Below are 25,854 nucleotides of genomic sequence, written 5' to 3' on the forward strand. Positions count from 1 at the left end.
AAGAGTGTTTCAGGGCAGCTTTGCTGATGAGCAGGGTTGGGACCCTCTCCTCCCCCCTACTGAGGACTCAGGAATTATTGAGTCACTTTTTTATGAACACAGCATAATTCTGAAATAAAATTAGCTTTCAAGTGACCATCCATCTGTGTCAAAGGGAGGGGAACTTGAAGGGACAGGTTGCAAATGCGTCCTTGTCAAGGTCTGAGCAGCACCATGAACACACCCGGAAGTTCCCAGGTAACAGCGTGTGGGGAGGGGGTCACTGTTGCTTGTGCAGATGAAGCAGTGTTTGCTTTGAAGATGTTTATTTGCTCCTTGCTGCATTCCTTTTCGGAGGCACCAGCGGGGTCCGTTTCTCCTGTCCCCCTCCCTGATGGAGTGCTGTGAACAAATCTCACCAGCAGAGAAAGGGGGGCAAAGCAACATGGCATGTCTTCATTTCAAGTGACAAGTGAAAAGTGTTTTCCCTTAGGATAGTGGCTAAGCTCTCTGGAAATGGCAAATTGTACCAAATGTTGCCAACTGAGTGATGACAGTCAGGGGTTCCTAGCACAGGGAGAACAGTCTGCGCCAACGCAGCACATCCTAGTTCACAGACATGCTTTGCCACACACTTCTCCTATGGTGTTGGCCAAGGCGCTCCAAGTCTCTGCTCCTAATCTCACATACACTTGTCTAACCGGGAGCGAGGCCATTGAGATCACTGGCATAAAATTGACGTGAATGATATCGGACTCAGGCCCAATCCACCGATGCCCTGGGCCTAGTGCAGCCACTTATACCAGTGTAAAGTGGCATGAAATGCTACACTTCCATGCCTACCTGGCACTGGCATAAATGCACAAAGTCCAAGGCAATGGTGACTTGGACCTTCTGTCCCTGAGTTTCCTCACCTTTACAACAGGGACAGTCATAGGGACTTGCTGGATGGGGTTGTTGTGAGACGAAGGCTCTGAGCCTGTTGGTTTTGCTCCCAGGAGGAAGCCGAACCTGCTTTGGCTCTAAACTCCTGAAAGTTTATGCAACGCCCTGAGCTACCAGGGGCGTGTGAGGGGGTGAAGCCTTTGGATTCAGAATAAATATTTGTGTTCAAAGCTGCTAGTTTTTCACAGCCCAGTTCTCCAGTTTCCTCATTTTTGCTTAGAATTAAACATAAGAAGAAAGGAAAATCATTCCAAACAACTTATGCACGGCCCTGTCCTCACTTGTTTGCTCCTGAACACACCAGGAGGTGAAGGAGCCGTAGCTACAAGGGTTGCTTAGTAGTCCTGGGCAAGTGAAAGGGGAAAAGGCAAGGATTTGCTCAGCCCTTTAAAAACAGCACCCATGCGCTTGTCTCCAATGAAGCTGCACACCACATCAAAGAGCGGGGAGCTACAAAGACGTAGAACCACATTCTTAGGGAAACAGCACTCGCCAAGAGGTAGAGCTGCAAGAAGTTCGTGAATGACTAATAGTGGAGCTGGGAATCCAGCAGCCCGGGCCACTAAAACAACTTCTAATGCATGAGCATGCGGGACAAATAGGTGGCAGTGCTAAGCTGCTCCTTCACACACAGCTACTAGCAGTGACGCTTCTGCACCGCGCAGGCTTTGCGCTTCCTTGCTTCCCAATGCTGCGAAATAGCACACATCCTCCCCTCTCGCTTGTCCTCCCGCTGCATCACTTGCTCCTGCGGCTCCACTCTGCACACAGGCGGTGACCCCCTGGGGCCTTTCACCCAGGGAACTACTCCACAGTGTGACACTGTGAAAACGCCGTTGTGGGGATGTAGCTAGCTAGTTTTCACAGTCACCCATCCCTCGGTATCTGAGCTATTTCTTATGTGCCAGTGACTCCAACTAACAAGTAAAATGATGGTTTTCTTTACCACCAGCACAACTTGGGATATGAGAGTTAAGCTGGGTTTTTCCCTTCTCACACCTCTCCACCAGACTACGTAGGCCCATCTGTGACTGCAGGAAGCCTCTTGTAGCCACCAGGCCTTCTAGGGAGTGGTGCAGGTACAGTCAGTAGCATAATCTGGAGTCACTGCAGAACTGTTACTACTGGTGAGGATGCCTGAGAAGGAGTTTGATGGATGCTGCAGCCCCTGCCCCTTCTATGCCTGCTCCTGCCAACTTTAAAGATTTGGTCATATGCTAGTTCCTAACACTCCTATGTCCACCTGCTCACGGGTTTGTTGGGCATGACAGCCAGTCTGCCTGGGACAGGAGAGGCTGCCACAGCAGAGACTTGCTCCCGGATACAGATGTTACCAAGCCGGCAGGTAGAGGAGTGCCATCCAACTGCACTCCAAAAGCTTTGTAAGCAACAGGGGGTAGCTCCCAGAAGCTCTCCCCAGCTTGTTTGGAATATGCAATTGCTCAGCACATCTGTGTGATTAACTCTGAAATCTCAAATGGCACCATTCTCCCACGCAGAACTGAGAAAAGTAGCTATGTCTCCTTGTGTGGACACGTGCTTAGTCTGGGACGTACTGGGTTACTATTAACTGCATTTCCCCAGCGTTTCCTTCCGTCCCTTCATCTCTAGAGGCCTGTTTTCCTGTGACTCTGGGGTTCGCCTTTCTCAGAAAGGGGGTAGGGCCCAGGAATCACTCCCATCCTGATTTCTTTGGAAAGCCGCCAGCAGGCTCCAAATGGCACGTCTCACGACACAGCTCCCCTCCCGAGAAAGCAGACCCTGGAAAGTCGCCAAGCTGGGCAGAGTCTGACAAGCGCTAGTGGCGCTGAGACCCAAACCTTTCCTGTTCAGCCGCTCCCTCTGAGACGCGGAGAGCCCCACACACCTTCTGTGGGGAGCTCCCCTCCTGGGCTGGCTGACAAGCAGGGCTGGCAGGAGGAAGTGAGAGCAGAAGGGAACAGCCCCCCAAGAGCATCAAGTGTGCTGCTCACAGAATGGATCTGAAACACTTCCGCATGCAGGGTATTTCACTCAGCAAGGAAAAAACGCGTCTTCAAGCAAGGGCACCCTGCTAAGATGCAAGGTCTCTGTATTGCCCTGTCTGAGAGAGCAGCGAAGAGGCAGAGTGTGTGCCAATGTGAAGGATATCGTATTGGTGGGGCCAATCCATCCTAGCCTGAGACACATGGGAGCTTTGAATCCACAAGCAGTGGAATGGGAGTGGCTCCTGGGCTCTGAAGACAGACCTGGGCCCTGGCCAAGTCTGCAGACCAGTGGGTGATCCAAGAGTTTCTCCAACACGTGCAATACACATCTTGAAGAACAAGCCGCATTCTCTTACCCTATCTCATGGAGGGTCATTAGACCCTGCACTGGGATTCCCAGTCCCCTAACAGGAAAAGGGGCTTTTCCAGGAAGACAGTAAATGTTAATTTCCTGGCTGGTGACCTCTCGCTTTCTGGAATTCCCAGGGTTTGGCAGCACTCATCTGGGACATTTCCCCAGAGAGGTTGGGTTCTCATGCCCTTAAAGCATCCTAACTTTGGGTAACGTAACACACCTCCAATCCCACCAAGCTTCAGCATCCAATCTGTCACCGTACAACCTCGGGAGATTCAGGTGGGGAGGAGGGATGGGGGGAGCTCACTCACCATAACTCCAGCGATGGAAATGGAGGGAGGGATTCCGCTATCTCCTCCAGCCCCATCTTTTCCGAGGCACCGCGGCCCGGCTCCCTAGTACCATAACCTTCTGCTCCTTCCCTGTCCCTGTCATCTGTATGAGCAACTCCTTTTATCGCCACTAGTGACCAGCTGGCAGCCCCCAGATTGTAATGCCTCGGCTTTGCCGTTCATTCCTCCCACAGGCCTGACACAGTCCAAATCAGTTGTCTTTCTGGGCATACAGCAAGGCCTTCTACCCACATGGGCCTTGCCCGAGGAGGGAGGGAGGGTTCTACTGGGCTGGAGAATTCGGTTAGCTTATTTCCTGTATCCATGATGGTTACGGTGATAGTTACTATACCACGTGCTTTGGCGTAACCCTGTATGTACTCCTAGGGAATGGCCAGATGCAACTTGTAAACTGAGGAAACTCATTTCCCAACCGTGCCACGCAGCACCTGGGCCCCCTGCTGTTGCCCCATGAATGGCCCGCTTGTTAGAACACTCCTGTCAGCCTCTGGCTAGCAAGGGCACAGCTGTTTATTAGCACCACAGCGGGTAAGAGCCAGGGCCACGGAGCAGGAGCCCATTGTGCTCGGTGCTGCACAAACATGGAATAAAAAGATGGCCCCTCCCACACCCAGTTTACAATCTTGGTGTCAGACAAGAGACAACAGCTGGCTACTGCCAGACAGCCGGGGGAGTCCAAGTAGACAATGGGACACAGTGGTCAGCATGACAGGCGGTGGTCTAAACCTGATGTTATTTTCCTGCGTGAATTTCCTACATAAAGGAACCTTCAATGAGAGGCTAAAATATGCCTCAAGAACATCACAGAGTCAAACATGATGGAGGTCTTTGCTCTCTCCCCATCTCTTTGCGCTTCTCTAGCAGCCTCCGCTCCCAGCCGTGCCTGGAACTGACCGAGGTTTCCTGCCTCCTAAAGAGCTCCTCGCCGACTGCTAAAAACAAAGCAGGAAAACTGGAAGAAGCCATGGCCCGTGGCCAAGCGAGAGCCAATCCCCGCATCGCTGGCTGGGAACGGACCCGCAGAACACGGCCACGTTCCAGAGAATTTCCTCTGCTCCAGCCGGGGAGGAGGGGCCCAGAGCTGGGGCCCAAGTCCCAGCTTAGACGCTGGCTGTTGTCTGGCCATACGGCAGCACTCTAGTTCAAAGGCTAGTTTCTCCCACAGCCCACCCCGGAGAATACCTTTCACAAGTGCCTCCGCTTCACTTTGGTTGAGAAAGGCTGGTAAGGTTTGCAGCGGGCGCGTGAGAGAGCCGCGCTTCTTTGAACCAAGCCCTCCCCCACCCCCCGCACCTCCTTTGAAGGCGAGTTGTTTTTAACACTGCAGGCAGACTTCAAAGGGAATATTGGGGGTTGAATGTCAGCACCGTGAGGCGGGGAAGCAGGAACCTTTGGGACCACTTCTCCCAGAACAGCCACCCAGGGAAGAGCAATCACCGTGAGCCCCACTGCTTGCTGCAGGCGGGGCGAGAGAGGGACTGAAGGAGAACAGGCGTGTGAATGTTTTATCTCCAGGTTCCCACCCTTTCCCGGGCTCTGTCACAGAGGGAGATGGCCCTTTGATGGGGGCTTAGCCCTCTTCCCCGGGTGCAGACAATGAAGACAAGGCCGTGGGATGGGGCACATGGGACTAACCAGGTGCAGGATGAGTTCAGTCTGGGGAGAGATTCTAGGGAACACAGACCTGGGAGCGAGCAAGCAATTGAAGGGTGAGATGAACAGGGAGGGAAATGGCCTAGGCTGAGAAACTCTCCAAAATACCTAGGGACAGAGCCCTGTGAGGAGGAAAGCTGCGGCAGGGGCAGGACAGAGGTGTGAGCCACCTATGAAGGCTGGGGGGAGATGTGAGCTGTGCCAATGCAGCAGACTTCCAGAAAGGGGAAAGTTAGTGACAGGATGCCAGCAGGATAAGGGCTGATTGACTGGGGAAAGAGGGGAAACTGAGGCAGCAGCCCAGCACCAGAGTGGATATGTTCTGCTCCAGGCTCCTCCTGGCACCTCTTGGCATGGCCCAGGCTCTGGGATGGGGTGGGATGGGGTGGGGAGAAGCCAGGGTGATGGGCTTGTGCTGCCTTCCCTCACCAGTCCTGCAGAAAAACTGACAGCAATTGATAACACAGCGCCACTCCTGTGGAGCCCTGGGTTGTGGGTCATAGCTCACAGCCAGGGGAGGCCCTGAGGTCCAGGAGCTCTGGGGACAAATCCCAGGGCCCTTCCTGCAGGGGGGCAGAAATCCCACCTCCTGACAGGAGGATACAGGGTCTGGGGGAAGGGAGCAAGGCCATTGCATTTAGCGTGAGCAGTATGGCCTGCCAGGCTAGCCCTGCAACAGGCTGGGGGTGTGAGTGGCCCACAAACAATACCAGGACCTAGCCCTCTATTATACAGAGGCAGATCATCTAAATAATGAACATCCCATCTCTGCCCCACACATCATACATGAGCCCAGCCTGCAAGGGGCACAGCCGGCCTTCCAGTGCAAAACCAGAGGAGAGCCCTGCTCCCGGGAGATGCTGCTAGTCAGACCAGCTGGTCACCAGGTCACACTGAGGGGAACACCTGAGACGCACGTACCACAGCACCCCGTGCTAGCAGCAGCTGTTTGGCACCTACAGATCTCAGAGGGGAAGTGCCCGGGACCCAGCAGGAGCAAAGCAAAAGAAATCCAACACCCTCTTCGCATCCCTGTGTGAGGAGACCAGCTAATGGCCTTTTTCCAAGGGAGGGGTTGTCTCTGCCTTTCAGCTGCCTCCCTTTACTTGCCTGGCTGCTGGCGTGTGGCTCTGACATGCCCCAGATTCAGGAAAGACCATTTCCAAATGGCCGGAAAGATCTTTAAACAGCTTCAGAGGGCAGCGAGGGGTTTGGTAAGGGAGGACAGCTGAGCACCCAAGGCCATAAGAACTCAGCCAGCTCCTGATGCTTAGGCTGGGAACTGCAGCATATACTGCCGCCTGTGTATTTATTTTCAAAGATAAAGCAGTACAGAAGAGTGTGGAACATGGATATGCTGTACATACAGCCTGGACAGAGTGATTGTTTCTTCTCCCCATCCCTTCAGATGTCACCTGGCTTGGGACACAAAGCAATGCAACCAGCGAAGTGGGGGCTTGTCCTCACCACGGTTACGTTGCTTTTCAGGGCTTGTCTTCGCTACTGTGTGAGCTCAAGGGATGACTTGACTGTCTCCCCTCCAGCCACCTGCCCATCTCTAGCTCACATTAGGCCGGGATTTAAACGCAAGTCAGATGCCCATGGTGGGACAGGTGCTGCTGGAGCAGGGAATGCCGTGGGGATTCAGCTATGAAGTGATGCTCCAGTGGTGTTTTGCAATGTGGCTGTTCTCCCTGAACTAGGCTGACAGGAGAGAGGTTAATGAGCGTAGATAGATAACTCTGCAGTAACAGACCGTAAGGCCTACCCTGCACCTGCACCTGCTCCTCCTCCCTCTCCAGAGCTATGAGTACTTCAGGACAGGAGGGACTGTCTCTCACTAGGTGTACGTGCAGGGCCCTGATCCTGCTTGGAGCATTGAGAACTAGGTCAGTTCCAATAGTAACTGGCAGTAATATTCCCAGTTGGAATTGTCCTTCCTGCAGTAGACTAATCCTGGGGCTCCTCGTTCCTCCTTTCCACAGCCCCAGCCAGACCAGAGCGCTACAGAATGATACGTGCTGCCTGTCCCTGGAGAAGGTTTCTCTGATGTCTCAGCTGGCTGGCTGCTCAATGCTTTAATCAGCTTTCCTTGTAAGGAAGCACAGGGGAAAGGGAGCCCCGGGCAGCCAGCGTCAGCTTTTCTTTGCCCCTCTCAAGTTCTAATTAAAACATCAGGAATGTTTCTGAGAGAGAAATGAAAACACAATCGTCAGCTTGGTGAGTAACATCTCCCAGGGCCACATTCCATGGGGAAGGACACGTAGGCAAGTGCTGAACTGGGCAGACCAGTGGGGGTTGGCAGCAGTGTCATGTTCTCCTTCCTTACCCACACTGATCCCTAGCATTCATGTTTGTCTAGCCGGGTAGTGCCTGGCTCTCAGGGCTGATGGGTCTCATACATGGAGGGGCTGGTGGTACCTCCCTTAGGACTGTCAGCCCAGTGGTTAGAGCACTCACCCAGGATGGGGGAGACCCAGGGTCAATATCCCTGCTGCCTTCAGGGGAGAAAGATGGAAGACCTCAGTACAAATCCTCTCCGGAAAGTGTGATAATTGCTAGGCCAGAGAGAGAGAGAGAGAGAATGACTTTGTAGCCTATGGTTAGAGCGCTCACCTGGCAGCTGGGAGACCCAGGATCCTGTCCCTAGTTAGTCATCTAGCCAAAGTGGAACAGCTTCATCAGGAGAGACTGAGGGAGCCTGCATCAGAAGGTCCCCTCGCTCCGTGGCTGCAAAGCGGGTGATTTATTAGCTTCTCTTGCTGTTAATACAGGCTGGGGTGGAAGATACAGGACACCCTCCAGCGAGAGGGGGCTGAGTGGTAGCTGTACTCCAGTCCCACTCACTTCCCTACAGCACCTCTTCTCCCTAACAGCAACCTCTTGCATTGGGCAGGAGGAAAACAGGAGTGGTGTGTTGTAAAACTTGGCCTGTATGAGGCTCTGACCCCCTCAAGCCTTGCTTTGCCACTCTCTTGTTTAACCCTTTCTTCCCTCTCAAAACATTTCAAGTTGCAAAGCCAAACGGAGCTGGCAAACACCTGATGGGAAGGCAAACATTCTCAGCTAATGATGAGTGCTCTCAGGGCTGCACCTGTTGCAAAGCCCCAGCTATTTGTGAGGGCTTGGGGACAGGGTGGATTTTAGAACCTTGAACTTGGCCGTCACAGGAGACAACTGAAAACATTAAAGTCCAAGGAATGCAGCTGAAGCCTGATAAGTGCAGGCTCTGGGACTGCCCCTGTCCTGCCTCTGAGCAGCAGCCCACAGACAGAGACGAGGGTCTTTTGCTGTCTGCATTTCCACACCTGCCCTGGGAGGTTAAAACAAACATCCCCAAGTTAAATATTAACTGAAATCAAAGCAGTAACCCCCAGGGCCCTGCCAGGCCTCGACTCAGCTGCTGCTAGCATGGAGGAGAGCCTGCAGCAGGGGCCTTCTCTATGACATGCTGCTGGAATTATTAGCATTTAGCCCCAGCGTCACCAGGAAGTACCCAGGTGACTTTGTTCGAGATGGTGCTGGTCAGAGACCCCAGCCCTTTAGGTTCTATGCTCCAGCTGGACCTGCCTTCCCCAGCGATTCCTTTATCCCTAGGAGAGACCTCTGGAAGATCCAAGCAACCGTCCCTCCCCAGGATTCAAATATGTGCTCTCACACAGGGAGAGAGCTCACTTTCTTCACAAGGCTGGAGCCCTTCAGCAAGGAAACAGCCCAGAGGGAATCACTTGACTCTACATTTATCCTCTGGCAACAGCTGTTGATCCAGCCACCCTGGGCCAAAAAGTGGCTCCCAGCAGAACTGACAGTGGGGCAATGCTGGTGCCACACATGAACCACTCAGTGCTTTCCTCCCACCCCCCATCAGAGCTGGGAGGAGAGCAGCTTGCTAGCCGCAGGGCTCAGCCACGCTAGCCAGAGCCTTCCCTCACTCAGAAAGGGGCTTTGCTTGCCCAGCCCCCAGCAGATTCTCCCTCCCCCAGCATGGTCTGCTTACTCCTGAAGCACACCGGCACCCAGCTGTCCCCAGACCAATGCAAGCAAAGACGGAGTCATTTTGCACCCTTGACACTTCCCCTGCCCAGCCCAGGGCCAAACACTGTACACAAGCCAAGTCCTGGAGCCCTTCACCTTGGCCCCCTTCCCCTCCACAGGGCTTCCCAGAGTGGGGAAGAGATTTCTCATGTCTTCCAAGTGTTCCTCGACCTCCTGAACCCCTGCCATGCCCCATCCTGCACTCCTCCAGGAGGGACAGCAGGGTGTCTTGCAGCCTTCACACAGATGGGGAAGGCCACTGCTAGAAGGGATGGTTTAGTCAGTGCAGTGTTTCTCCGCCTTTCTGAGACCAGGGACCAGCTTGCTGTTTTCCTAAGCAGTGTCAGGGAAACCGCAGCGAGCAGCACCAGTCCACGGAGCAGGCATTGAGGGACACTGGATTTAGTGACCCAAGCATTAGCGCTGATGCACCTAGACTGCCTGAAACCACACAACACATCCCAAACCAGTGGCTGAAAAACATCTGGGGTCACTGCTGAACTGGTAGCACACGTGGGACATTTTGATGAAAAAAGGCTAGCACAGACAAAACCTAAGAATTAAGGCTACTCACCTAACTTAGGTTCCTATATCCATAATTAGGCTTCTAAATAAAACGGTCCTGATTTTCAGCGGTGCCGAGCCCCTGCAACTCCCCCCAAAGTCAGTAGATTTAGGAGCCTAGCTGTAGGCACCCAGGTTTAGAGTTTCGCTTACGTTCTTATTAGAATCATAGAATCATAGAATCATAGAATATCAGGGTTGGAAGGGACCCCAGAAGGTCATCTAGTCCAACCCCCTGCTCAAAGCAGGACCAAGTCCCAGTTAAATCATCCTAGCCAGGGCTTTGTCAAGCCTGACCTTAAAAACCTCTAAGGAAGGAGATTCTACCACCTCCCTAGGTAACGCATTCCAGTGTTTCACCACCCTCTTAGTGAAAAAGTTTTTCCTAATATCCAATCTAAACCTCCCCCATTGCAACTTGAGACCATTACTCCTCGTTCTGTCATCTGCTACCATTGAGAACAGTCTAGAGCCATCCTCTTTGAAACCCCCTTTCAGGTAGTTGAAAGCAGCTATCAAATCCCCCCTCATTCTTCTCTTCTGCAGACTAACAGAAGCATTTGTCTGAACTCAAAGAAATCTCCCTGGCAGAACGGCAGTGGCACTGAAATTCTGGGATATAGACAATTAAAGAAGGGGGGAAAATAGGTCAGAAGAATTACCTCCCGAGCACTATGTAATTCAGCACACACCTCACTGACAGAAGTTGAGACACGGCCGCTCAGCTGAGTCAGCAGAGAAAGTGATCTTTGTCTTCACCGCAGAGCAGGCCGTGCTGTTTAAACTCAGCCCTCTGGGAATCTGGCTCATCTAACACTGCACCAGTGCTGAATGTGCGCTGGCAACAGGCCTAGAGTCTGTGGGGAATGTGACACACCCAGATTGTACTCGGTATTTCTCTGGAGGAATCAAGCCCCCAGCTTAGTGTAAAACAAAAAGAGCTGCCTGTTTACTCAGTCCCCATTGTTCTCAACACATACCATCCACCTACCCTTATATGTGCTCGGAGGGAATCAAATGCAAACTGTGGCAAATGATGAGACTCCCTTAGCTAGCGGGCATGCTTTTTGTCTGGGGTGACAGACCTATCCATACATGCCCAGGAGAAAATGTCAGCTTTTCCATGCTCTAACATCTCATTTTTATAATCACCTTCAAGTTAGCGGAGTTCCACTCCCTGACACCAGGGATAAATTTGCCCCTCTCGGTGTGTGGGTGCGCAGTGATATTGTGCTGAGCCCTTGTGCGACCCAGCCTGGCTCCCAGAGCGGCAACAAGTTGAAAGAAGATATTCAACCCATTGCTCTAGAGTAAGGAAATGCCCCTCCCACCCACGTGGACTGGCAGGGTGTTTTACAACGGTCTCTCATGTTATCATTGTGGAAAGACAGAGTCCCACCTTGCTGTCTGCTGAACTGGGGCTCAGGGTGGGAGGGGCCTTCCTCCCCACAAACAGCGGTGTGTAGGCTCTCTTGCAGGAGCGTGCAAAGAGATGCACTTGGCTAGCACACCAGCCTGCACACCTTGCCCAGGGAGGTGTGTTCTAGGGCGTAGGAGATGTCTCCCATACCCCATGCTATCTGGGAGGGTACGTCGCCTCTGTTCTGAGAAGCTGCTGTGTTGCCCCATAGCGTGCCCCTAACACAGCTGGCCCTGCCTGGCACTTTCTCTCCTCATCCCCATGGGGCGCAGGTAATAGTGCTGCACGAGCTCTGGAGACTCAAATGCTAGGTGAGTGTAAGACATGATCACAGACAGCATTTCTTTATACAACATTTACCTGCATCCTGCAGGAACGATCCATGCAATGCAAAGACTAGTGGACAGGCTGGCGCATGGGATATGGAGCCGTTTATCTGGGAGGTCATCGGTTGAAAGTCAATCCCCTTTCAGTAGTGAGCGAAAGGCATTGCCTAGGTTCATGGGCCCACATGCCATCAGTTTGGTGACCAAGTCACAAAAACATCCGCCCCTTGGCCCCTTTGCTGGAACTTCTAGCAGAAAGGCAAAGAACTGGACAGACCTGGAGAGGGGTCCCCGCTCTTGGAGGGCAAGATGTCTGGGCTGTCTCTGTTTTGTGACTAACTAGAGTGTTGAAGTCCGCAGGGCTGTCCCCCTGACCCCTCTCCCACGCACGGCATTCATGGGAACAAAAGCACACTATGCACCACATGTCAGTAGGGCACCGAAACACACACACACACACACACACACACACACACACACACACACACACGGAGGCTTTGTTAAGCAAGGAGTCCCCAGAGCTTTGGCTAACGTCTGAGTGAGATGTGATGGCAGCTTTCTCCCTTCCAGAGGCCATCCGTCTGGGTTTTGTACTGTACGTCTTTCAAAAACGATCATGGCAGCTGCATGGTAACATGTTCCGCCTCCAGCAGCTTGTAGTCAATAGGCCAAATACAGAACTGGGGTAAGCTGGTGCAGCCCCACTGACTTCCGTGGACTTGCAACTGCTTACACCAGGTCTGAATTTGGCCCAGAATTTTGCAAAATAAGAAGGCCAGCACCCCGAAAACAGAGGGCCTGGTGTCTTCGGAAAGGCTAGAAATCCTCTGGCCTAGATTGGGCCCCCCTTACTCCCCCTAGGGAGCACACTAGTTGAGTGAGTGCTCCCTGACACGTTCCAGGCTTGCACGAGACGTGTGCCCCGGGGGAGGGCAAGGAGAGGCCACATACTCTGAGCATCAGCAGTGACATACAGTAAATAACATCAACTCCTCTGGCCTGCTGGGTGTAACATGAGCAGAGCCTGATACCCCATTAGAATCCTAGCTCGCAGTTGGCATGCCATAAGCAGGAGTCTGAATATGGGAATATGGCCCTTAAATGCCTGTGTCGTGCTAGAAGCTACTCGGTACACCACTGGAAAGAGGTGGTGTTTGCCAATGAGAAGATTTAGAGACATGGGAAGTATCGAGTTTGCACCGTGACTGCAAGGGTGGATCTACGAGTGCACTAGATCACACCAGAGCTCACAGGGAATGGTGTCACAAACTCCTCGGAGAGGCAGGGGATGGATCAGATGTTGGGGAATTCAACTGTCAAGCACCATGAGAACTCCTGGTGTGTGAGACACTGACACAGAGGTGGCCGGTCATAACATGCTCACTGGCCTGTTTGTCATCACCAGCATTGTGAGGAAAACCAACCTGCCAGAGAAACCTCACCCAGCTGTAACATGTAACCAACAAACAAGTGCCTGGAACCCTGAGGACAGCGCTAGAAACACCGGAAGGGATAAAGCAGCATGATCCCTTGCTATCTCCCTGCCCTGGAGCGATAGATAAGATTTGAACCAGGCAAGAACGATTTAGACAAACCCAGTCCCACTTCACAGTTTATTGCTGCTCCATGATTTATGGAGCCTCATGGTAATGACTCCAGCCAAGCTTTAAAAAAAAAGGCAATAACATCATTGCACAGGTCTAAACTGTTTTCGCAACCACGGCTCGCAACAGTTGGATGTCTGTTTTGAAAAGGTCTGCTCTACCTCAGCCATAAGTTAGTGGCTAGCTGCAGGAATTGCTGGGTGAGGTTCTCTGCCCCGTGCTGGGCAGGAGATCCGAGTGGATGTTCTGGATAGTCCCTTTGGGCTTTATCATCTCTGACTCTCCACTGCTGTGAAATAACTATTGATCTTTAATGAACCGTTTGGAATGAAACTTAATGGGGAATCTGGCATCTTAGCCTCATACCAACAAGCCGTGGAATTATTTGTTGATATTTTGTTGTGTAAAATGCTCCTATTGCAAAATCACCACCTTCCCGTATAATCACTAAAACAAACACTCCATTTATTAACGTGCCCGACCTGCAAAGGACTCCCCTCCCAAAGGTGGGAGGATAAAGCATTCCAAAACGGTGTCAATATTCACATGCAATAATGCTTTCCAAAAAGAAAAGAATTTTGCTGCTGATGGAGAAAACGGTGGGATGCCAAGGGTTTAAAGGTGGATAATGAGGTCGCTCTGGAGATGTTTATGGGCGTTAGTCCCAGGAGCGAGGGGCAGCATGGGCGACAGCACAAAGAGGCTTGTTTGAAAATGTAACAAGCGGGTGCTGGAGGGATAATGGGCTGGTTGAAAGAAGGAGCCAGCACCTCAGTCGCAAATGAGAGATAAATAGGGTGGGGATTGGCTGCGAGGGGCCTTGGAAGTGAAGGCAAGTAGCTTATGTTCAATACAATAGATAAGGAGGAGCCAGTGGAGGGATGCAAAGAGAGGGGTGCCATGGTCAAAGAGCCAGCCTAGGAGCCGGCTCTGTTCAGCAGCGTTCTGAATGGACGTAAGCGGGGCAAGCCTGTGTTTGTGAAGGCCGGAGAGAAGAATGCTGCAGTAAACAAGACGCAAGGCCACAGCATAGTGATGTTATGCAGAAAGAATTGGCAAGATTTTAAATGTAGGCAGGTCTGACTCACAGATGATGCCAAGGTTACAGGCCTGAGTGACAGTGTTGTCCATGCTGATGAGAAAGGAAGGTGTGGGGCGTGTGACAATGAAGAGCTCTGTTTTAGCCACGTTGAGCATGAGCTGATGGCGAGGCATCCACGAGGAGATGTCAGTCAGACAGGCCAAGATTTTCGAAGCTACACAACAAATAGAACGATCTCTGCGTTACACTGATTTCTAATTTTGCTCCTGGCAGATATCTGAGCCCTGATTTAGGAAGGTACTTAAACATAGGCCCAATTTGAAGCACATTAACAGACTCACTGAAGCAGGGGTCAGCACCACTACGATGCGTGATGGACAGTTGACAAAATTACAGGACTTAGTGATGGACATTGGCCTGGGGCAGGAGGGAGCTCCGGGCTGAGGCAGGGGTTGGAGTGTGGGAGGGGGCAAGGGCTCTGGGCTGGGGGTGTGGGTTCTGGAGTGGGGCCAGAAATGAGGGGTTCAGGGTGAGGGAGGGGGCTCCGGGCTGGAACAGGGGGTTGGGATGCAGGGTGAGGGCTCCGGCTGGCGGTGCAGGCTCTGGTGTGGGGCTGGGGATGAGGGATTTGGGGTGCAGAAGGGGGCTCCAGGCTGGGGAAGGGGGTTGGGGTGCAGGGGAGTGAGGGTTCCAGCTGGGGGTTCAGGCTCTGGGGTAGGGCTGAGGGGTTTGGGGCTCAGGAGGGTGTTCTGGGCTGGGACCAAGGGGTTGGAGGGTGGGAGGGGGAATCAGAGCTGGGGCAGTGGGGTTGGGCGTGGGGTGGGCGTATGCAGGCTCCGGGCAGCACTTACCTCAAGCAACTCCCAGAAGCAGCAGCATGTCCCCCCTCCAGCTCCTACCTGGAAGCATGGCCAGGCGGCTCTGCACGCTGACCTGTCCACAGGCACTGCCCCCGCAGCCCTCATTGGCTGTCGTTCCCAGCCAATGGGTTGGGATTCGTGTAGTCAGCGCTCGGGGAGTCGGGACGGAGGTAGCGTGCAGAGCTGGCTGGCTGCGCCTCTGCCAGCAACAGCAGGGATGGGGAGCCACTTGCAGGGAGCTGCCCGAGGTGAGCGCCCCCCATGGACCTCAACATTTTTACCAGGGACATGTGTGTCTGTGTACAGACATGATGCCGACTCCTGCACTGAAGTCAATGGGAGAACTCACCTGCTTAAAATTAGGCAGGTGTTTAAATTCCTTGCTGAATCAGGGCCCCTGAAGGGTGCACAGGGTGATCTTTGCATGGAAAGACATAAGAACATAAGAAAGGCCATACTGGGTCAGACCAAAGGTCCTGCTAGCCAGGTAGCCCATCTTCTGACAGTGGCCAATAACAGGTGCCCCAGAGGGAATGAACAGAACAGGCCATCATCATCAAGTGATCCATCCCCTGTCACCCATTTCCAGCTTCTGGCAAACAGAAGCTAGGGACACCATTCCTGCCCATCCTGGCTAATAGCCATTGATGGACCTATCCTCCATGAATTTATCTAGTTCTTTTCTGAACTCTGTTATACTCTTGGCCTTCACAACATCCTCTGGCGAGGAGTTCCACAGGTTGACTGTGCGTTGTGTGAAAAATACTTCCTTTTGTTTGTTTTAAACCTGCTGTTTTAAACCTATTAATTTCATTTGGCGGCCCCTAGTTCTTGTGTTACGAGAAGGAGTAAATAACACTTCCTTATTTACTTTCTCCACATCAGTCATGATTTTATAGACCTCTATCATATTCTCCCCCTCCCTGACCCATCCAGTCATCTCTTTTCCAAGCTGAAAAGTCCCAGTCTTATTAATCTCTCCTCATACAGCAGCTGTTCCATACCCCTCATCATTTTTGTTGCCCTTTTTGAGATGGGGCGAACAAATCTGCACGCAGTATTCAAGATGTGGGCATTCAATGGATTTATATAGAGGCAATATGATATTTTCTGTCTTATTATCTATCCCTTTCTTAATGATTCCTAACATTCTGTTCGCTTTTTTGCCTGTCGCTGCACATTGAGTGGATGTTTTCAGAGAACTATCCACAATGACTCCAAGATCTCTTTCTTGAGATCTTGGTAACAGCTAATTTAGACCCCCTAATTGTATATGAATAGTTAGGATTATGGTTTCCAATGTGCATTACTTTGCATTTATCAACACTGAATTTCATATGCCATTTTGTTGCCCAGTCACCCAGTTTTGTGAGATCCCTTTGTAACTCTTTGCAGTCTGCTTTGGACTTAACTATCTTGAGTAGTTTTGTATCATCTACAAATTTTGCCAAATCACTGTTTACCCCTTTTCCCCGATCATTTAGGAATATGTTGAATAGGACTGGGCCCAGTACAGACCCCTGAGGGACACCACTATTTATCTCTCTCCATTCTGAGAACTGACCATTGATACCTACCCTTTGTTTCCAATCTCTTAACCATTTACCAATCCGTGAGAGCACCTTCCCTCTTATTCCATGACAGCTTACTTTGCGTAAGAGCCTTTGGTGAGGGACCTTGTCAAAGGCTTTCTGGAAATCTAAATACACTATATCCACTGGATCCCCCTTGTCCACATGCTTGTTAACTCCCTCAAAGAATTCTAGTAGATTGGTGAGGCACAATTTCCCTTTACAAAAACCATCTTGACTATTCCCCAACAAATTATGTTCATCTATGTGTCTGACAATTTTGTTCTTTACTATACTGTAGTTTCAACCACTTAGCCTGGTACTAAAGTCAGGCTTACCGGCCTGGAATTGCCAGGGTCACCTCTGGAGCCCTTTTAAAAAATTGGCATCACATTAGCTATCCTCCAGTCATCTGGTGCAGAAGCTGATTTAAATGATAGGTTACAGACAACAGTTAGTAGTTCTGCAATTTGACATTTGAGTTCCTTCAGAACCGTTGTGTGAATCCCATCAGGTCCTGGTGACTTATTACAGTTTAGTTTATCAATTTGTTCCAAAACCTCCTCTAATGACACCTCAATCTAGGACAGTTCCTCAGATTTGCCACCTAAAGACAGACATAAGCCCACAGCCTCAAAGATAGTCAGGCCCTGTGACATTCCCCAGGGTGCAGTCTGGAGTGTAGAACAGCTGTGTCCCTTCTGTTCTCCAACTCGGAGTGCCTCTTACACTGTGAGAACCACTCCTGGCCTGTTCACACACAGCCTCTAGCATGTAAAATCACTCCCAGCTACACCGTATTGAGTGCTACTAGCTAGCCATTCATGAATTAAACTACAGAGCTACCCCAGCAAGCTCTCTGTCCCAGACCTTCCCCCCAAAATGTGTGCCTTGTATACTGCTGAGTACCCTTCTGGCTGGAGAGGTTCCCGTTCGGCCGCCAATGCTGGCTGTCCCTGGCTCTGGTGCAGGGAGGGCGACTGGGCTCAGGGGATAGCCCTGGCAGAGAGAAGTGGGTGCCGTGTAGCAGAGAGCAACCCAGGCGCTGTGTCCTCTGTGCCTGCTCTAACCCCCCTGCCCTACAGCAGCTTGCCCTCCTGGCCCCTGCCAGGCACAGCTTACAAGGCCAGCCTTGTGCAGGCTCTCTGAGGCCTGCCATTGGTCACTCAGGCTCCCGTCCTGCTCCTTTTGGAGTAGCCCCATTGAGACAGAGAAGGTAAAACAACAAAACCCGCATCCAAGCCTGTGCCAGGCCCAGCCATCGTAACTAGAAAGGATCTGAGTGTTCCCAGCTCCCCTTATTAAACACCACAACCTGGCACGAGGAGAGCGCAGCAATAAGGCTGCATGTCCAGACATTTCAGGCTGAATATGTCCAATGTAACAGCTATTCCAGGAATGTAAGCTCAGCTACTCTGTTGCAGTGTGGTACGCCTGAGCAATACGGAGTAAAACAGTCAGGGGTTCTGCTTACCAACGGAAATACTAGTGTGGCCAAGTTCCTGATGCCAGAGCAACCTTCACTTTTGGGACGTCTGGGCTTTTGAACAGTGCATCTTGCAACCTTAACATTGCCCTGAGAAGGATGATGATACTGGCCTCCTTTGTGAAGTGCTTTGAAACCCACTGGTGGGAAGTGCCGGCTTTTGTTATTTGCATTTCGTTTTCCCAGGGGTTCACACTCCGAGAAAAGGAAAACAGAAGAACAAAAGAAAGTCTGGCAAATAAATGTCTTGCACCATTTATACAAGCTTAGGCTGCCTTTCAAGCAGAGCTGGTTAATTCCTTGCTCCAAGTGTGCACCTCACCCACTGTGCACACACACACACTGTTTAAAGGTCACACTGGTAGACTGGAGGACATTTTCTCCCATGCATATTCAATTTTCAGGTTTCCAATGGGCAAACTGTTAAATCCAAATCAGTTGCATTCAAGCCAAGAAAAGGGTCTAGCCCTCAACGAGCTAAATTTCAAATGTTGGCCATCTCGGCTGCTTGCTTCCCTCTCTTTCAGAAGTATTTCAGTGGAAGAGAAGTATATATTTTTTGCAGACAGGCCAGAGCCAAAACCAGCTTATGGGAGTTTGCACAACCGTTCGGAAGCTATTCATTCTTTTAGGCAGAAGGGGAATTCCAGCCTGGGAAGTGAAGTAGCCAAGATGAGCGTGGCAGGTTCAAGCTTGGTGAGCCTTGCGTATGGCTGGCAGCTTGACTCTGGTCACTCCTATACCATAGGACAAAAAAAGTCCCCTGAGGAGAATTATACAGCAGCACAAATCTACAGGGCTGCCGGGGCTTTTAGCATGGCTTGGCAGCAGCTAATAACTCTGCTATCCCCAGCAGTGACAGCTGAGCAATGCAAATGAGCCGCTGTGTGTCAGGAGTCCTGCCGAATGCTATAATATAGAAGTATCTCCCGCAAGACACACTCTTCTTCAGTCAGATCCCGGGATCCTGACTCATTATTTAAATGATTAACATTAAAGCCACAATGAGCATCTCAGTAGCCAATAAGAATGTGAGCACCGGGATCAATGCAAAGTGTCCCCTCCCTATCTGCCCCTTTCTCAAATCCAGCTGTCTCCTGCCTTCCCTTTAGCTCACCTCAATCCCTAGAGTCTCTGCCCCTCTCTGGGCCCCTCTCTGGTGACCCCTTTGCTCAGCATCTCTGCCATCCTATGCCAGTGACTGGCAGAAATGGCTGATGCTACTGGCTGCCACTTCCCTGGGCAGGGACTGCTTCCCCCACATGCTGCTTCGGGGCTGCAGTGAGAGTTGGGAGTGGATGAGTAGGCAAGGTGTGAACAAGCAAGCAGTGTCAAAGGAGCAGTGGGCCCCTTTCCCCAGTCCAGCAGCTCCTCTCCCCCCTGCTGACCCACAGCTCTGCCCTTATGCGCCCCTTGCTGCCTCTGTCCTTCCCTCAACTCTGCAGGCCAGTCAGGTAGCAGGAAAGCCGGGTTCCTTTCCAAGACAGCAGTGCTGCCTGCAGGCCCCAAGGCCTTCTGAGAATGCCAGGACAAAGCTAATACCCATGGTGCACCCTATACATAATCCAGAGTGGAAAATAGCACTGTGGGGCCAAATCCATCCCTGGGGCCACCCTACTGACTGGAATGGAGCCACCCGAGGCAGAGGTCTAGCCTGGAACCAGATATTCACCTTTGGGCCAAATCAGTTGCCTTAAGGAAAGACGACGTGTGCTTTGCCGTGGCACTCTGGAAGGGCGGGTCACACTCGGAGTTCCTCTCTTTCTGCTACACCTCCAGTGGTCGCAACTTTCCTTAAAATCCAATATTCCTACAGACAGCAACCTGCAGCCCTATCTCGCTGCAGTCTGACAATGCAGAAGAGCAGAGTCAAGGGCCAACGGCCTAAACAGGCGGAAAGGAAGAGCAAGGTCAGCTGTCAAAGCCCGGCTGAGATGGGATCAAAGGTTTGGGAGTTCACTTGGGAAGGAAGTGCACCTAGCTTAGGTGGAGAAGCAGAATGTGTCGTAAGGAGAGACACTTTCCTCTTATTACAGCAGCAGAATCAAACCCCGGAATGAAACCCCTGGCTCGCAGCTCAAAGGGTGGATGCACAAGAGTCCTACGTACCTACAGGTCCACTGCTGACTCCTGTACTTTAGATAAACAAAGGACCATGCACCTGTTGCTGGATCTGACAGCTCCAAACACTCCAGAGTCAGGCCTGCTGTTTATCCAGAGTCCAATTATCTTGGTTCTCTCCTGCTGGTCACAGGCTTTGTTTTCAAAAGGGACTGTATCCTGCCGGGCAACGCCGCTGCACCACGCCGTCCCTCATGGATCCTCTGTGGTTCAGTGCTTGGGCCGATGTGCTGAGTTAGTAGCTGGGCCCCCAGCAGGGAGCTGGCCTCTCGTGAAGGGAATGTGCGTAGCTCCAGAATTCATCGGGGGCAGTGCAGGCTTCAAAATAGAGGGGATAAAAAGAGCAGCCCTGTGCTAGTGCAGGAGAAGTCCCAGCCCTGCCCCTGCCCTGCCCAAGAGACATCACCATGACAGGCTGGCTAGCCTAGGTTTGGGAGCCCAGGCTCAATTCCCTGAGCTCTAAGAGTGTCTACACTGCAATGAGATTCCTGCGGCTGGCCCATGCCAGCGGACTAGGCTGCAGGGGGCTCACACTAAGGGACCGTTTAATTGCAGTGTAGATGCTGGGGTCTGGGCTGCACCCCGGGCTCCAGGACCCTGCAATGAGGGAGGATCCAGGAGCTTGGGCTGCAGCCTGAGCCTAAATGTCTGCACCGTGATTAACCAGCCTGAGCCCTGCGAGCCCGAGTCAGCTGGCACGGGCCAGCCGCGGCGTAGATACAGGCACGGAGAAACTAAGGCTCAGTCCACCATCTGCCCAGTGGGGATAGTAGCAGGGGTGTGTGAGGGTAAATATGCTGAAGATTGGGAGGGGCTCTGATACTGTGGTGATGGGGGGCCATGTACATAGATGACCTAGAAGTAGGGTGACCAGAAAGCAAGTATGAAAAATTCAGGACAGAGTATGTGTGGGGGGCGGGGGGGTGGTAATAGGTGCCCATATAAGAAAAAGCCCCCAATATCGGGACTGTCCCTATAAAATTGGGACATTTGGTCACCCTAGCTAGAAGTGTTCAAACCCCATGAGCCAGGCTCTCCAAAATCATGAGACCGGCCTGAAAACCAGAGCTGCTAAATTGAATCGAAGGCAGGCTGTGCTTCCTGGCACGCTGCCCGAGGGCTAGAAACAGACTCATTCTTAATAAAAGCCACGATTCGGACACTCACACACCTCCAGCGGCCAGGCAGGGTGTTACAACCCCACAACGCACTGTGAGCCCGGCCGTGTCCTTGGTCTCTGGGCGCTCTCCTCATGCTGAGCGGGGAAGGGCCCAGTTGACAAGTATTTTTATTTTGTTGCCACCGTTAAAATGTTCTTTTAGTTTGATCTGAAAATGGCTCTGTGGGAATCGCGGTTGTCAGGTTGGGCCAGGGCACTGACTCCGTGGAACAGGGCCTATGCCCAGAAGAGCTTGCAGCGTCGGCCCTGGAAAGGCTAACCAGCATTATCACCGTATAAAGAAGTGACCCGTTTCCAGCTCCTGCGCGTAACACTGATGATGGGAAAGGAGGGCGGCAAGCCAGCCAGGTCTGGCAGTCAGCACCTTGGCAGACAACGCGTAACCCACACACCTCCTGGGGGTGCTGTTCTGTCCCACCTAGAGGCCACATAGCGAGAGAGATAAAATGAATCTGCTCTACAGCCTTAACTAACAGCCACTCGGCCTTTAGCTCACGCTGTAGAGGCTAACGCACTAAGCTCCAGAAGTCCCCGGTTCAATCCTGCCCATCGACGACTGGGGCCTGTCGGCGTTACAAACGCACCCCTGTGTGTCAGCCTGGTGGACAACAGGGCTTCTTGGCCTTCAGAGAGCTACAGTTACTCCCTTGTGGAAGCCAGTCGGGAGGGGTTTTCCCAGGGAGACCCCATGACCTTTTGACCTGCGGCTATTCTGATACCCATCAGGTTATGAAATATTTATCTCGGCAAAGGCCCAGGGTTGAAGGGTTGCTGCTGTGCAGGATAGCAACAGGCCAGGAGGATTTATGGAGCACTTACAGCTCCTGACTGGTGCCAGGCCAACAGCCCTGGGGCTGACACGCTCTGCTTATCCACAGAAGTGGTGCAGCAAACTTCCCTCAGCCCTGACCCGCAGCGACGCTCACACGGCCTGCTCCGGCCTGTACTCAGAGACGGGCCTGGGTGAGTACAATGATTGACAGCAAAGATCCTGGAAGGGACAGCGAAACTGATTTCTGCTGACTGGAGCTCAGGCTGAGACCTGTAGGGCAGGCAGATAACCCCACAGCAGGCAGGTGTGGAGTTCTTGCACCTTCCTCTGAAGCACTGGGCTGGATGGATCTGGGTCTGATCTAGTCTGGCAGTTCCCATGTTCAGAAGTGCCTATGCCTGGTTGCTGAGGCTACCCACCCACGGGCCAATCAGTGCCAAATCTGGCCGCCTTTGGTACTATGGACGTGGCAGACTAGGTGGTGGGCACCGCCTGATGTTTCACTGACCATAAGCCCCAGCTCAAGGGAAGGGCTGTCAGCCACTCCCCACCCCATGAGCACTGGGGAAAGGGCCGTGACCCAGGCACTCACTGGCCCCTGCGCTCACACTGTGCTTAGGTTGTTTGAAGATCATAGCAATAGACCTACTTCACCCAATAAGGGAAGAGTGGGGTCGGGTGGAGGGAAGGGGAAAGCCTGGAGGTGGCTGCAGAAGGGGCTTGAGCGCTGGAGCTCCCCCACTGCTGCTCCATGTGGTACCACAGCCCAGACAGGTGTGAAATCTAGGCAGATGGCCAGACCTGTCCACTCCCCTTGTAGCAGGGACTAGACGGGTCTCCTCCAGCGTGGGAACAGGTTCACATGCTAGATTTATGTGCAGCATGTACCCTGTTATTTAATCCAGGGAGCACCACTGGGGATAGCTTCAAAGGAACCAGGAGAACGCATGGGGCAAGGCATAGCTAACAAAACACACTGTTGACAAGAAATGGTAGTGGCAGCTCTCCAGAAACGTGGCCTGTCGCCCAGCCAGCTCTAGGGGCTGAATATTAGAGAATATTGAGTCCCTTCGTTGTCAGTTTAAACCGATTTTTACTGAAAAAAATCCCAGGTTTTACAAAAAGCATTATTTGTTTTTTTCAAATTTTCACCCTACTTTTATATCATTCAAATATATAAAAAATAACTTGTTTTATTAGGAAAACACAATACATTGCATGAGATCTATGTATTACGATAATACATTAGTCTGTGTGTATGTGTAAAGCTGCCTGTTGAAGGTAAGGCTATGTATTAGTTTAGAAGATAGACACAACAAACAACCAGGCATACACACAAGCTCTGAAGTGCATGCGCATCTGAACGTACTGATGAATCTCATGCCACTACATACACATTTCAAACTGTTAGCAGATAACGGTTTAAAGATCTGACACACTAAAATGGGGAAAAAATGAAAATCTGTATCAGAATACGTTTCAGAACACAAGGAAGTATTCAAAAGTTTAAAAAACAAACAAACAGGAGAAAAGGATGAAGTGGAGGGGGCCCAATATTTATTGGCTAACAGTTCTAAGTCTACAACAGTAAACTGTTTATTCAAATGAAAAGTTTTATTTGGGGATTAGAGATACATTGTTTTCTTAAATTCAGAGGTGGCATTGTGTTTTGAATTCTGTTTTAGTTCTGCAGCAAACCACATTGATGAACTGAATTCAAAGCATTAATCTACTGAATACTTTCCTCCCATCCTTCTGTCCATCAAAATAAACCCCGATATTTACCCGGAAAAAAATATAGTTTTTTCCACTGATTTTCACCTGTTTTTGTTGCGGTGGTAATAAACATCGATAAATGCCCAGGAAAAAAATAAATAAAATAAAAACTGAAACCGAAGGGCCCCAATTATACTGGACTGTGGGAGTCGTGAATGATTTTAAAACCACAGCAATGTAATCCCTTGGGGTATGTTGCTTGGGAAATACAGCAGTTCCCATCCTGCATGGTGCTGTGACGGAGCTGGAATTCCTCATCCCGTACCTCCCCCTTCCTTCGGCCTGTCTGATTCTGCTATGGTCCCCCAGTGACCGTGGACTGGGCTGGACACATTTCAAAAAAACAGATTGTGTTCTGTAACTCGTCATCATCATACTCTGGCCCTGCGTTATTTACTGTACGATTCGCTGCCTGGCTAAGGCTCCTGAGCTCTTCATGGTGCTATGAGAAAGCAGAAGAACAAGCATGAAGAATAAGGGTAGCTACAAAGCAGGAATATTCCAGGAGGCTTGGTGGGCCCTGATCCCGTTCATGACCTTTTCACTCCTGCTGTAGGGTTAGAGGCCATTCAAGGTCAAATTAAACCGTACAAATGCAGGCAAGGTAAGCATGTCTGGGTGTCGGATGTTCATGGTTCAGGAAAGAAGAAAAACAGATTTGATCTCAAGTCACATGGGGAAGTGATTAACAGAGAACAAAAGGGCCAGGCGATGATCCCCAACAGCAATACCTGAGGAAGGAGCCCGCTTTACACGAGATGCAGTCTACCATTTGAGGAAGGCACTGGGTGGCCCAGAGCTGTCCGTGACAGGGAAAGCTTCCATTTAGTTTGCCAAGAAGACCCCATCAGAACCTCTTGTTCAGCGCTTTCTTAGAAACGGGTGTTTGCTCAGCTCAGGCCAATGGGCACAGCAGCTGCTGCTGGGATAGCAAGTCTGGGGGAAGATTGCAGCCGTCTCACAGGAACACAAAATCCTCCAGGAAAGAAACCGGCCTTAACATGAGGGGCATGAAAAATCCCAAGCTCTGCCAGCGTTAGGGCCTGTCCGCAGCCTTGACTGCATCCGGCACCTGCAAATCGCATCGGAGAGATCCTGTGAATTTTCCCGGGCTGCGCACAGCGATGGTTTTGCTATGCCTTACTTGCCATGCGGTTGCTGTTTATGTGCTAGCCACTCAGGAATTGTCTTTTGATGTTACCGCAGTCTCCTTTCCTTATATGGTGCAAGGGGTGATACTCTGGTTGATAATTCCTTGCCAAGAGGAGAAATTTTACTGAAGGAGAGGCCACTTCCCACTTAGAAAAATACACTCAGCAATTCTGCTCCAGAGCGTGTTTTGCAGTCTCAGATACCTCCCTCCGTCAGCAATACTACTGAGCAATCGCTTCCATGCTGCTTAAACCCTGCCGCAGTCTTGAATCGTGTGATAAACATATGAATGACAACAGTCTGGGCTTAACGTTGTGTATTTTACGTACATTTGAAACTTCCTTGACATGTTGAAACCATCATGAAATGCACTGACACAAATTGGCCATGCAAGCAGCTGGAGCCCTAAAATTGGTCACCCCCAATACCAGAACATGGGCAGGAGATGGACACTTAATCAAATATGGCCCCCCACATGTGTAAGGGAAAGGTGTATACAAGAGGTGTACAGCCAGCCCTCAGTTGGAAGTCGGGAGGATCAGATGGTGGAAACCTTAATAGCAAGCCCAGAGAAGCCAAGCCCCCTTCCACCCTCACTGCAGCTGTTCCTCATAAGATTTAAGTATGCATGATGGGGGTCATTTGGTTTTACTTTTCATGTCTTACTCATGTTGTGATTAAGTTTATACTTAA

General features: G+C 51.3%; 1 protein-coding gene across 1 annotated transcript in view; it reads right to left on the bottom strand.

The window, feature by feature from the left end:
• Positions 1–10,623, bottom strand: part of PRAG1 (PEAK1 related, kinase-activating pseudokinase 1) — an 81,243-nt gene extending 70,620 nt beyond the window's left edge. The window contains exon 1 of the mRNA XM_038399236.2: positions 10,514–10,623. The gene's annotated coding sequence lies outside the window, so the exon portion shown is untranslated. The remainder of the gene's footprint in view (positions 1–10,513) is intronic.
• Positions 10,624–25,854: the final 15,231 nt, after the last annotated feature.

This window comes from Dermochelys coriacea, chromosome 4 (assembly GCF_009764565.3).
Source record: "Dermochelys coriacea isolate rDerCor1 chromosome 4, rDerCor1.pri.v4, whole genome shotgun sequence".
NCBI lineage: Eukaryota > Metazoa > Chordata > Testudines > Dermochelyidae > Dermochelys > Dermochelys coriacea.